Source organism: Rhinoderma darwinii, chromosome 12 (assembly GCF_050947455.1).
Source record: "Rhinoderma darwinii isolate aRhiDar2 chromosome 12, aRhiDar2.hap1, whole genome shotgun sequence".
NCBI classification, from domain to species: Eukaryota; Metazoa; Chordata; class Amphibia; order Anura; family Rhinodermatidae; genus Rhinoderma; species Rhinoderma darwinii.
In genome coordinates this window covers 13,159,822-13,172,940 of record NC_134698.1, presented here as the reverse complement: position 1 = coordinate 13,172,940, position 13,119 = coordinate 13,159,822, and positions in this window count along the sequence as shown.

The following is a 13,119-nucleotide window of genomic DNA, read 5'->3' as shown; positions in this document are numbered from 1 at the left end:
ATAATTTACATTCCAGCTGTATAACATGTAAATATGTAAAATGAGAAATTCTGACTATATTTTTGTTAACTTAGCTGAATGAGGGCTTGTTTCTTGCAAAAAAAAAAATAGCTTTTTAACTATCTAATTGGAATGCATATAATGTCACTACTAATATATCAGCTTATATTATGCTAAATATTCAGAAAAAGACATTATTATTTATTTATTTAAATGTTTATTACATTTTTTTTTTGCACAATTTTTGTTTGATTTCCCTGTTGGGCATGTCACTAGGTTTTACAAAGAGACATCCAAAGGATTCCTCTGTGTTTTAGTGGTTAAAGTGTAGCTAAATGTTCGGCAAACTTCTGACATGTCATAGTGACATGTCAGAAGTTTGGATTGGTGGGGGTCCGAGCACTGAGACGCCCACCAATCGCTAGAATGAAGCAGCAGAAGCGCTCGTGTGAGCGTTCAGCTGTTTCGTTTCTGTTCGGCTTTTTCCGGAAATAAATGTATCGGCGTACGGGCTCAGTGCTTCAGCTGCTTGGTTCTAGCGATTAGTGGGGGTTTCTGTGCTCGGACCCCCACTAATCCAAACTTCTGACATGTCACTATGACATGTCAGACTTTTCAGAAAGTTTAGCTACACTTTAAACCTCCAATCTCAGCTCCAAATACCCATTTTTTCTGCTTTCAACACATCAACTTTAAAGGGAATGTGTCAATAGAATTTTTTTAGTTAAACAATTATTATTTAAGTGATTACACATTGTTTTAATATTTTATTTTTTTCACAAGTCAGGAGATATTATAAATTAGATTCTAATTTATAACATTTCCATGTGCTGGTCACTAGAGGGAGCCATTCCCAAAATTGCAGCATGGTCAATGTGGTAAAGCAACCTCATTGCTTTATGCTGCAAACTTGGGGTAGACACACTCGCTTTAGTGTCCTCACACAATCCCCACTCCCTTATTCTGGCTAGTTCCAGGAGAAGGAGGGGGTTGAATCTTCAAACCTCCTAAACTGTGTGCCGCCATTTTCTGAGCGAATGCACAGTGTAGGAGGATAAGATACAGTGCTAAGCAGACAGTATAACACAAACATACACGAACGTAAAACACAGATCACATATACGAACATAACTTACCTGCTTCTGCCGCCGCTGCCGCCTCCGCTCCTATTCCTTGCGCCTTCGCTTCCTTGATCGGAAGCCGCGGCCGGAAGTCATCATCTGAATGTCCGGCAGCAGCTTCCGGTCCACATGAAAATGGCGCCGGATTTAGCTCTGCTAACGAGCTTCGTTTTGGTCTGTGTGAGAGCGGCGCATGCGCCGTTCTCACACAGACGGTGTCCGCTGCAGTCAATGGAACAGCTCCCGTTCGCATTCTCTATGGGGATGTATGTGCCGTATTCCATCTCTGTATGTGTCGTTAATCGCCACATACAGAGATGAAAAAAAAATGGCAGCCCCCATAGAGAAGTAAAAGTAAGAAAAAAAATAAGTAGAACATAAGAACACAAATAAATAAAATTTATTTTAATATCATACTAAAAGCAATATTATAAAAAAAATGTCATGACACCTTCCCTTTAAGCCTACTGTAGGGTGGGTTAACATGGTCTTCTCACTATCAGTCAGTCGTTATGGATTTCTCAGTTTCGGTGTAGCTCTTATCTTAACATATCCTCAGATCTGTGGCGTGAGATGACCAGCTTTAAAAAATAACCAACATGATTTAGTGATACTGTGTCACAAGATGTCTATGCTATATGTGTTTATGTGTGGACACCCAGTGGTTGTGATGTGAGGTAGCATGTCGCGATATTGTATTTATTTCATTTCATTTCATTTCTCTTATAGCACTCTGCCATGAATGATCATGGCATGCCTGGCAAGAGATAAGCACATTGAAGCCACCAAACACAAGGATGACTGGATAACTGTTCTTTTAGACCCGGACTATAAAAGCAAATAGAGTATTTATTTTTATATTGAGTAATTACAATTTTTTTATCATACAGTTTGTGGTATCTTATATGTTGCGTATGTAATGCACATATTGTACAAATACAAATATTCAATTTGATTTCTATTTTTTTTAATGAATGACTTCTCCGATTGGTTTTACCTGATTGAATATGTTAGGGCAGACACTCTACGTTAAGATCATTAAAGGGGTATTCCCAAAATCATAAATCATCACGCATCAACAGGATAGGTGATATAATTTTCTGGTCGCTGGGGGCCACCGATCATGAGAACAGGGGGCCTTGAACTCCCAAATCCTCCTCATTGCCCAACTCACGCTGAGGAGGAGCTTGAATGAAACGGTGGTCAAGCATGCTCCCGCCGCTCCATTCACTGTCTATGAAAATAGCGGAAAAAGCTAAGTGCTGTACTCCATCATTCCCATAGACAGTGAATGTAGTGGCAGCACATATGCTCAAACGCCGATCCATGTCCTCATAACTGTGGTTGAGCAGTTAAGAGGAACGTGAGGTTCGGGACCCACGTTCTCTCAATTGGTGGAGGTCCCAGCGATGAGAAACAATGGATAGGTGATAGTTTATGATTTGGGAAATATCGCTTTAAGATTATTGGTGCTTATCAGATTTATCCAGCAGCCTGGACAAACAGGCAGACAAGGAAGGGATAAAGCGGGATAGATTCCAACCTATGACACAATGATAATTGCTGAAGGAACAGAACAAACTATAATGATCAAGTTTGGCTATGTTCACATTGCGTTTGCAGTGCACGTCAGTCATATCTATAGGGCTCCATTTACCCAACGTGTGTCCTTGTGGCATCCAGCAGACTGTTTAATGTTGGTATACATTTTTTTTTTACTGTATAGAAAGAGTAATCGACTAGGCTTTTCTATGCAGAGGCATTCCTCAAACAAAGCGTATGCCACGGGGCATGCAATTCTTTTTAAGATGGGAGCCTGTAAGCGACGGAAAATTCTCAGGACATCTACCTCCGATGGTGGGATTGAATGCAATGTGAACCGAGACTTTGGTTCCTCGGGAGATAAGCGGCGCCAGAATTTTATGACAGCTGCTTATCCACCTATTTAAACAATATGCATGTTTGGCTAACCATATTTCTGATAAAGTTGGGAAAGACATCTATCAGCCAAGCAAAAATTATGTTTTAGAGTTGCTGAAACGTGTTCTGTAGAGTGATGAATCACGTTTCTCTATCTGGCGGTCTGGTGGATGAGTCTTAGTTCCAGTGAAGGGAAATCTTAGTACTTCAGCATAACAAGACATTTTGGACAATTGTAGCTTCTAACTTTGTTGGAACAGTTTGGGGTTCGGCCCTTTTCTGTTCCAGCATGACCGTGCCCTGGTGCACAAGGTCCATAAAGACATGGTTGGTGAGTTTGGTGTGGAAGAAGTTGACTGGCCGCACAGAGTCCCGACCTCAACCCCATCCAACACCTTTAGGATGAACAAGAACGGAGATTGTGAGCCAGGCCCCCTCCTCCAACATCAGTGTCTGACCTCACAAATGTTCTTCTGGATGGACACACTCGAAAATCTTGTAGAAAGCCTTCCCAGAAGAGCAGAAGCTGTGTTAGCTACAAAGGGGGGACCAGCTCCTTATTAATGTCTATGGATTTAGAATGAAATGTCATAAATCTCCTGACCGTGTCCCAATACTTTTGTCCATAAAGTGTATCTATGCGGTAGATACCACACGTAAAATAAATATCTGAACCTTAATTTATCAAGAGGTCGTTTCTTGCTACACCTTATTGCTATAAATGCATAGGCTGAGAAATATCTCCATCGTCTTTCAGAGTATCAAAATATGATGTAGCAGAGCTGAGTAATTTTCCCCCATGTGCTGCAATTCCACAATGTGATAAAGTAGTCGTAGAAAACTCAAAGAGTTATCACAATGTATAAAAGAAGCAAATATAACTTCAGCTCTGCATGCCATGGGCGGAAAGCGGTTGCTTCACCTTGACGTGTATTCTTGTAATGTTGATTGTGCAGCCACCTCATTAGCAGGAACCAAGTTGAAATAATCCCTGTGATGGAATTGGTGGCCGTACTTCTCATGGACAGACAGCCTGAACCTCTGGACTGTGCCGATAATACTTGTTACTAGGGCGGTACGATTTTCAGGATTTACCTCTATAAGGCTTTGTTCACATCTGCATTGGGACTCTGTTCATGGGTCATTGTTGTGTAAGGGTTCCGTCATTTTAATGGAATCATTACCCTAGTAGACTGCGCTATTCATTCCGTCAAAATGACGGAACCCTTACACAACAGTGACAAACGGAAACCATTTACACCGTATCCGTCACCATTGAAATCAATAGTGATGCAAACGGAAACCTATGGATTCCGTTTGTTTCAGTTTGCTTTCCGTTCATGGGTTCCCCTGACGGAAAGCTCAGATGGCACCCATGAACGGAGATCTGACGCAGATATGAGCGAATCCTGAGTCTGTCCTCAGACCACAGTTCTGCAAGCAAGAGAATGACACAGCTCAAGTCAACTTCCCTGCTAACCAAAGAACCCAACATTCATTCCAGTATACAGGAAGTTGCTTCACCCAAAAACGGTATGACACGGGCGAGCCTGAAGCAGAGACTCCTAACAGGTATGACCACACACCACACTCTCACCATGGCAATGCTCCGCCAACCTGTCTCAGGCCACAATAGACTTTGCTAAGTTCTTTGCTCGACGTGAGCTAGTCACCAAGGGACTTGTAAAGTTTAGCGATCGTCCTGAGAACTATAGAGCTTGGCGATCCTCTTTCCAGAATGTTATCAGAGACTTAGACTTGTCATGCAGAGAAGAGCTAGATCTCCTAGTGAAATGGCTTGGAAATGAATCTGCTGAGCATGCTAAGAGGATCAGGGCCATCAACATAAACTACCCAGAAACAGGTCTTAAGATGATCTGGGACAGACTTGATGAGTGTTATGGCTCGGCAGAGGTGATAGAAAGTGGATTATTCAAAAGAATTGATGACTTCCCTAAAATAGCTAGTAAAGGCTACCAAAAACTTAGGGAACTCAGTGACCTTTTAATGGAACTACAGGTCGCCAAGGCAGAAGGAGATTTATTGGGATTTGCATTCCTTGACACAGCCAGAGGTGTCAACCCTATAATCCAAAAACTTCCCTACAACCTACAGGAGAAGTGGGTCACACATGGCTCTAGGTACAAGCAAATTCACAACGTACCATTCCCTCCTTTCAGTGTGTTTATGGAATATATTACACAGCAAGCAAGAATTAGGAATGATCCTAGCTTCGATCTTACACTATCCTGTGCCACTCCTGGTTTCAAGCAGCATAAAACACCAGTGGCAGTTCACAAGACTGATGTTTCTCTTAAAGGTTATCCCGACAGGTCTTCAAGCTCCTCTCACCAAGAGGACAGATTCCAGGATCCCAGTAAGCAGTGTGCCCTGCACAGGAAGCCACATTCCCTACTGAAATGCAGAGCCTTCAGGGACAAGTCCATAGAGGACCGCAAAGCCTTCCTCAGAGAAAATAAGATCTGCTACAAATGCTGCTTAGCGACATCACATTTCGCCAAGGACTGTAAGGTCAGTGTAAAATGTACAGAATGTTACAGCACAGATCACAACACAGATTTACACTATGGGCCACCACCATGGACATGCAGTAAGTGCCCAGGAGCAGGGCGGAGAGCAAAGGAACACTGATACAGGGACCCCAGCAGTTACTTCTCAATGTACTGAGGTCTGCAAAGCACTCATAGGTGGCAGGTCCTGTTCAAAAATCTGCCTAGTCAGAATTTACCCAACAGGCCACAAAGACAAAGCTATTAAAGTCTATGCAATTCTCGATGACCAAAGTAACAAGTCTCTAGCCACATCTACCTTCTTTGAAATTTTCAAAATTAAAGGACCCAGCTCTCCCTAATCCCTAAAGACTTGTGCCGGCACTGTTGAGACGGCGGGCAGGAGAGCTACTGGTTACCAAGTCGAGTCTATAGATGGTTACACATCCTTGCCTTTACCAACTATAATTGAGTGTAACCAGATCCCTGATAACAGGTCTGAAATCCTTACACTGGATGCTGCAAAACACCAACCCCATTTGAGACATAAGTTATCTCATACCAGAATTAGATCCACAGGCTCAGATAATGTTTGTCTAGGAAGTGTGCACAAACCACCCTTAGTTAGCAACATGCTTACTAGCACACTAGAGAATGGACGCCCTTCTCTTTTCCAACAATGTCAAAGCAATTTCCTCATAAAAGAGCTACCTCACAGCATCCATCTGCCCTGTCCCTTCATAGGCAACTCCTGTGACAACCATGCCTCTGACAGGGACCAAGACCACTTAGGATGCACAGTCTTCCAGAGAACAAAGGAGGACAATCAGGTGGCAATGTCACATGAGGATAGACTGTTCTTATCAATAATGGAGCAGGAAATAGTCAAAGATAAATCAAATAGCTGGGTTTCACCACTTCCCTTCAGGTCCAAGAGGCAACGCTTGCCTAACAACCGAGAACAAGTCTATAAACGCTTCACTTCCCTTAGACGTAATTTGCAGAGAAAGCCAGATATGAGAGACCACTTTTTTACATTCATGGAAAAAATATTTGAGAATGATCATGCAGAGATAGCTCATATCTTAAAGGACACAGAGGAGTGCTGGTACCTACCCATATTTGGTGTATACCACCCAAAGAAACCAGGTCAGATAAGAGTTGTATTTGACTCTAGTGCCAAACATGAGGGTGTCTCCTTAAACGATGTCCTCCTGTCAGGTCCAGACCTCAACAACCGACTCTTAAGAGTACTTCTCCGCTTTCGCAGAGACTCTGTTGCATTCATGGCTGACATCCAACAAATGTTCCATTGCTTCCTTGTCAAAGAACAACACAGGAACTTCTTAAGGTTATTTTGCTTCAAGGAGAACAATCCCTGCAAAGACCCCATAGAGTACCGCATGCGGGTACACATCTTTGGTAACAGTCCTTCCCCTGCAGTGGCTATTTATGGACTCAAACATTCAGCTAAGGAGGGTGAGAAAGAATATGGGTCAGATGTTAGACACTTTGTAGAAAAAGACTTTTATGTGGATGACTGCTTAAAATCCCTGCCTACAAATGAGTGTGCAATCAGTCTTCTTAAAAGAGCTCAGGACATGCTCACCAGTTCAAACTTGAGACTCCACAAAATCGCCTCCAACAGTAAAGAATTGATGGAAGCCTTTCCTTCACACGACCACTCAAATGATTTAAGGGGCTTAGATTTGGGAACTGACACTCTTCCCATGCAACATAGTCTTGGGCTACTCTGGGACTTAAAGTTTGACACCTTTAAGTTCCAAGTCAGCAGGGAGAAAAAAAACTTTATTCGGAGTGGAGTCCTGTCTGCTATAAACAGCTTGTATGACCCTTTAGGATTTGCAGCTCCTGTCACCATACAAGGTAAAGCAATACTCAGAGATTTAACTTGTGATCCTTCTGACTGGGATGATCCACTTCCCACTGAAAAGAGAGAACTGTGGGTAGAGTGGAGGAACTCTCTAACCACTCTATCTAGTCTACATGTTGCACATCCATATGCCCCTATGCCATCTACAGAAGTTCAAATACAAAGACTGTGTGTGTGTTTTCTGATGCTTCTGTTAAAGCCAAAGAGCTACAAATTCCTGCAAACCTGGATACAATGAGTGTCGAGAGATACCTAAGTGAGTGAGGTTGCACTTGGACTTTCAATCCACCCCATTCTTCTCACATGAGTGGAGCTTGGGAAAGAATGATAGGTATAGCACGTAGAATCCTGGACTCCATCTTCCGGCAAGGCTTACCCATGAGTGCTTGACTACTTTCATGGCAGAAGTATCAGCCATCATTAATGCCAGACCTTTAACTCCAGTCTCAAGTGATCCTGAAGATCCAGTAATCCTTACTCCTGTAATGCTGCTTACTCAGAAGACTAACACTGCTCATGCTCCCGCTGGAGAATTCAGTACCAAAGACCTTTACAAATGTCAATGGAGACAAGTACAAAGCCTTGCCAATACCTTTTGGGATAGGTGGAAAAAGCAATACATCTCCACGCTACAACCAAGGAATAAATGGCAGAACACCAAACCTAACATCAGAACTGGTGATGTCGTGCTTATGAAAGACTGCCAAGCACATAGGAATGAGTGGCCTCTAGGTCTCGTTACTAAAACATTCCCGGGAGAGGACGGGAACATCCGGAAAGTTGAGGTCAAGGTTCATAATCAGAAGGAGACCAAACTTTAGAACACCTCAGGCACTAGGACCATGGTTCAACTAATACCAGGGGCGTAACTAGGAAACACTGGGCCCCATTGCAAACTTTTGACTGGGCCCCCCTCCCCTGGGTGCCACATACAGCCCTCCTTGTAGATAGTGCCCCTCTGTAGACTGTGGCATACATCCCCCTGTAGATTGCACCATTCAGCCACCCCTGTAGACTGTGTCATACAGCCCCCCTGTAGACAGTGCTATACAGCCTCCCGCTGTAGACAGTGCTATACAGTCCCCCCTTGTTGTACGCAGATACAAGTGAATGTGTCCGTCGCTAGCACCGAGGCCCCCTCTAGTGATAGCGACTCCACAGGGCATGAGGGGGCTTGTGCAGCCCAGCCCATAAATGTTATGGGCCAGACGGCCATGGGTGCCTTTGGCCCCGGGCGGCCACCTGAACTGCCCTTACGATGATCCGCCACTGTGTGGCATCGCTACTGCTGTAGCAGCCATAGCTTCTGCTAGCAGTGCCACTGGCATGGGGTGGCCCATACCGGTGGGAGTTATAGGCTCCCTCATGCCGCAGGCCCCGTAACAGCCGCTATGGCTGCTACAGCAGTAACTGCGGGAGCCTGTGCTGCCTGCCGGTGACTACTACCACGCCACTAACTACTACCTCTAAATTCCCTATAGCTAAGACCCTGGCAAAACCTGTATACACATCCTCTCCCATCTTAGCTATAGAAGATTGTAACTCCTTCAGTTAAAAATCTTTTGGAGTAGTACTTTCCTTGAACAGTCACTCAGTTATTGACGACAACCTTTTTTGGGTAGTGATAGTTTTTGTCTGACTCCATATCTCTCTCAATACATAATGAAGAGTGACTGTGCACACGTGGCCACTACTTCACCAAGGACAGAGGCCGGACAACCCCAATTCCCTGCATTGATGAAGGTCCCACCAGTTGGATGGCCATAGATTAGGCATTTGTATCAAATCCAATCAATATTGGTTAAATATCTGAGGTGGAAAATAACCTTGTTCTTGTTGAGGACATGGACACAAAGTTCTTTAATATTTGAGTAATACAAAACAGAAGCTTTATTTGCAAACCACACGTGAACGAGCCTGATTTCCTTAGTCATCTCAAATATAATTTGAATCTAAACCAAATATTCCTTAATATTGAAGGACATTTAATGAAATAGTGAAGCTTAAAATAAGGAGCGAAGGATTTTACTCTGATTCAGCCTGCCGTCACTGCTGGTAGGATTTTGGATCTCCCAAATAAAAGCAGAGCTAAGTAGAATGTCTACTGCCATCTATTTCGTGATGATCATGGCTGATATCACAGCTTTTATAGTTGTGTTTCCGGGAAGCATTTTTATTATTGGTGTGAATCTATGGGACTGGTTCAACAGAAAAACGCTTCACTTAAGTGATCATGTCATCATCGGGCTAAGTGTCTACGACTTCTTCCATGGACTCCTGAAGGTTCTCATACATTTGTATTTACTTCTAGGAGTAGATTGTCTTCTATTCATCAAGTACCTATCTGTTTTATTTATGGTGGCAATGTCTGGTAACCTCTGGTTTTGCACTTGGCTAACAATATACTTCTGCCTGAAGATTGTCACATTTTATCAAAAATGGTACATGTATCTACAGATCATTTTTCCCAAAATTATTTCATGGCTACTCATCATAACTGTCCTTACCACCCTATGCGTAGGTGTCACCATGGCTTGGGATATCAAAGATGAGGCACCACCAAATATGACAAAACCCAATCAGGATCTCATTATTGTTTTTTTCATTCAAGACTCAATTTCTCTGAAAATATTCCTTGCTTCTTGCATATTTGCATTATTACTGTTCTCCGCCTCTTATGTTACAATTTTCACTTCTCTGTATAGACACATGAAACTCATGAGAGACAACGCTGATGGTGCCACCCCAAATGTTAACATTCATATTCACGTACTCAAAATACTGACTGCTACTTTCATTCATAACAGTCTGTACTGTGTTGCTATGATAATGATTCTTAATACTAATGAAATTGCCTTCATGTATTCCATAGGTATAATATTCTCCATATGCCTGGTACTAAGCACTACCCTCCTGATTAAAGGGAATGGAAAACTCAATAATGCCTTAGATCACACTTTGAAGCTTTTATTTTGCTGGTTAAAATGAATATACTTGTAGCATAGCTCAATAAAGCATATACACTATATGGACAAAAAGTATTGGGACACCACCCCATCACACCTACAGGAGCTTTTATGACATCCCATTCTAAATCCATAAACATTGATATGGAGTTGATCTTCCCTTGGCAGCTAAAACATCTTCCACTCTTCTGGGGGCTTTCTACAAGATTTTGTTATATGTCTGTGGGAATTTTTGGCCATTCAACCAGAAGAGCATTTGTGAGGTTAAACACTAATGTTGGGGGAGGGGGCCTGGCTAGTAATTTACGTTTTAGTTCATCCCAAAGGTGTTGGATTGAGTTGAGGTCGGGGCTCTGTGCGGCCAGTCAAACTTCCCCCAACCATGTCTTTATGGAACATGTGCAATAGGGTGCAGTCATGAGGAACAGAAAAGGGTTGATCCCCAAACTGGGAGTTGGAAGGTACAATTGTTAAAATGTCTTGGTATGCTGAAGTTTTAGGGCTCATTTAGATGAGCATGTATCACATCTGTGTGACGGACAATAAAACAACGGCCGTCACATGGGCTTATGCATTTCAATGGGGCCGTTCACACGTGTAAAGGGTCAGTGAAAAAATAGGATATGTCCTATTTGACTGCATGTCACACATCCCTCCATAGACTCTAGTCTATGGGGACCTGTGACAACGCTTCCACCATGGGTGCGCCTCAAACGTAAAAAAATTACGTTTTTTCACGTCCGAGGTTGCCGACGCTCGTTTGAATGTAGCCTAAAGAATTTTTTTTCACTCACTGTAAATAAGGGCCTAGGCCGACCCCTGAAAAACAACTCCATAGCATTATCCCTCTTCCACCAAACTTTGCAGTTGGCAGAATGCAGTCAGGCAGGTAACGTTCTCCTCGCATTCACCAACCCCAGACTCATCCATGAGACTCTAGAAAGAGAAGCGTGATTCATCCCTCCGCAGAATACGTTTCCACCGCTCCAAAGTCCAGTGACGGTGGCTTTACACCACTCCATCCGATGCTTGGCATTGTGCTTGGTGATGTAAGGCTGACATGCAGCTGCTCGCCCATGGAAACCCATGCCATGAAACTCCCAGGACACAGTTTTTGTGCTGATGTTAATGTCAGAGGAGGTTTGGAGCTCTGCAGTTATTGTAACATTACGTGTTCTGGTACTTTGTGGCTGAGGCTCCTAAACACTATCACTCACATTTGATGGAGGAATATCTAGGACGGAAGAAATTTCATGCACTGACTTGTTACATCGGTGGAGTCCTATTACAGGACCACGCTGGAATTCAGTGATCTCTTTAGAACGACCCATTCTATCACTAATGTCTGTAAAGACGACTCCATGGTGAGTGCTGGATTTTATACACCTGTGGTAATGGGACTGAAAAACACCTGAATTAAATGATTAAGAGGTGTATCCGAATACTTTTGTCCATATAGTATCTGCATGTTAGGTGAGCTCCTTTATAACATACTAAATGTGATACAATGAAATATATATTTTAAGGATTCTCTAAATTAGATTTGATATAATGTTTGATATAGTACAAATAATAAAGTGTGTCTAAAGGGGTTTGTGTCTTATTATACCCTTTTAGCCTTATTAGGGCATATTGAGGTAATAGGGGGTCCCTTTTTCAGGACCTCTATATTAGTCAGCGCAGAGGACCACTGAAGGGGTAACTCTATCTTTGACGTTGACTTTATATTACATGGGTGGCCCACTGACCTTAATGGGTACCATAGAAAATATAATTGGAGAACATACTAGTTGATTCTCCCCAAATATAACAGTTGGTCCTGGGAGCTCTAGTAGTGCGACCCCCAAAAATGAGTTCATTTTTGGAGGACCCAAATGGTTTGGTCCTTAAATAATGTCCTGATGAACATGACCTTATCAGTCCATTTTCAAATCTTTAGGTGGCTCCTGCCTGACTTAAGAAGATAACGATGCATATTGAGTCCTGGGGAACCCCTTTTTATTTTCTCAAAATGCCCTGCAGGTTGTATATATATATATATATATATATATATATAAAGCAGGGCAATTGTCACCTCAGCCAATCCGCAAATTGTATACTGTTTTTTGACCGTGTCTAATTTGCAGAATATACACTCCAAAAAAATGGTTGCCCACAGTGAAACATGGGGAAAATTCAGTTCCGATTAGGATTATGAGTGATTCTGTTAAAAACAATATATTACGAAATTGTGTAGGACAGCCGCACTCTTGCTGTAAAGGGATTGATGATACATGCGGGTATCATTCCCCTTCAGGTACCCTGATGAATTCATTTCTATGGTTTGTTTTTGGGCACCAATAGGAACCCGGTTACTCAATGAGGTCACTTTTTTCACAGCGGCTTCCCCATGTCCCGGAGGATCAAGTTAGAACTTGAATAGGGAAGATTAGGGAACACTTTTTATTGATTTTGTACCTATGCTGAAATTAAATACCTTCGGACATGGTTTATTACTGTGCTCTCTTGTTGTTATTGTGACACGTCCAATGGTATTTATTTTGAAATAATTTAATCTGTATATTGCACAAATATCTGTATGTTTTTGAGGATTTGTTTTGATAACTGGCTTAAATTGGACAAATAAAGTCTATGTCTTAAAAGATTTTCCCCTCTGTATATAGTATCGAATTGTGGCATATTGACCTTTTTGCCCTTGATTTACTAAG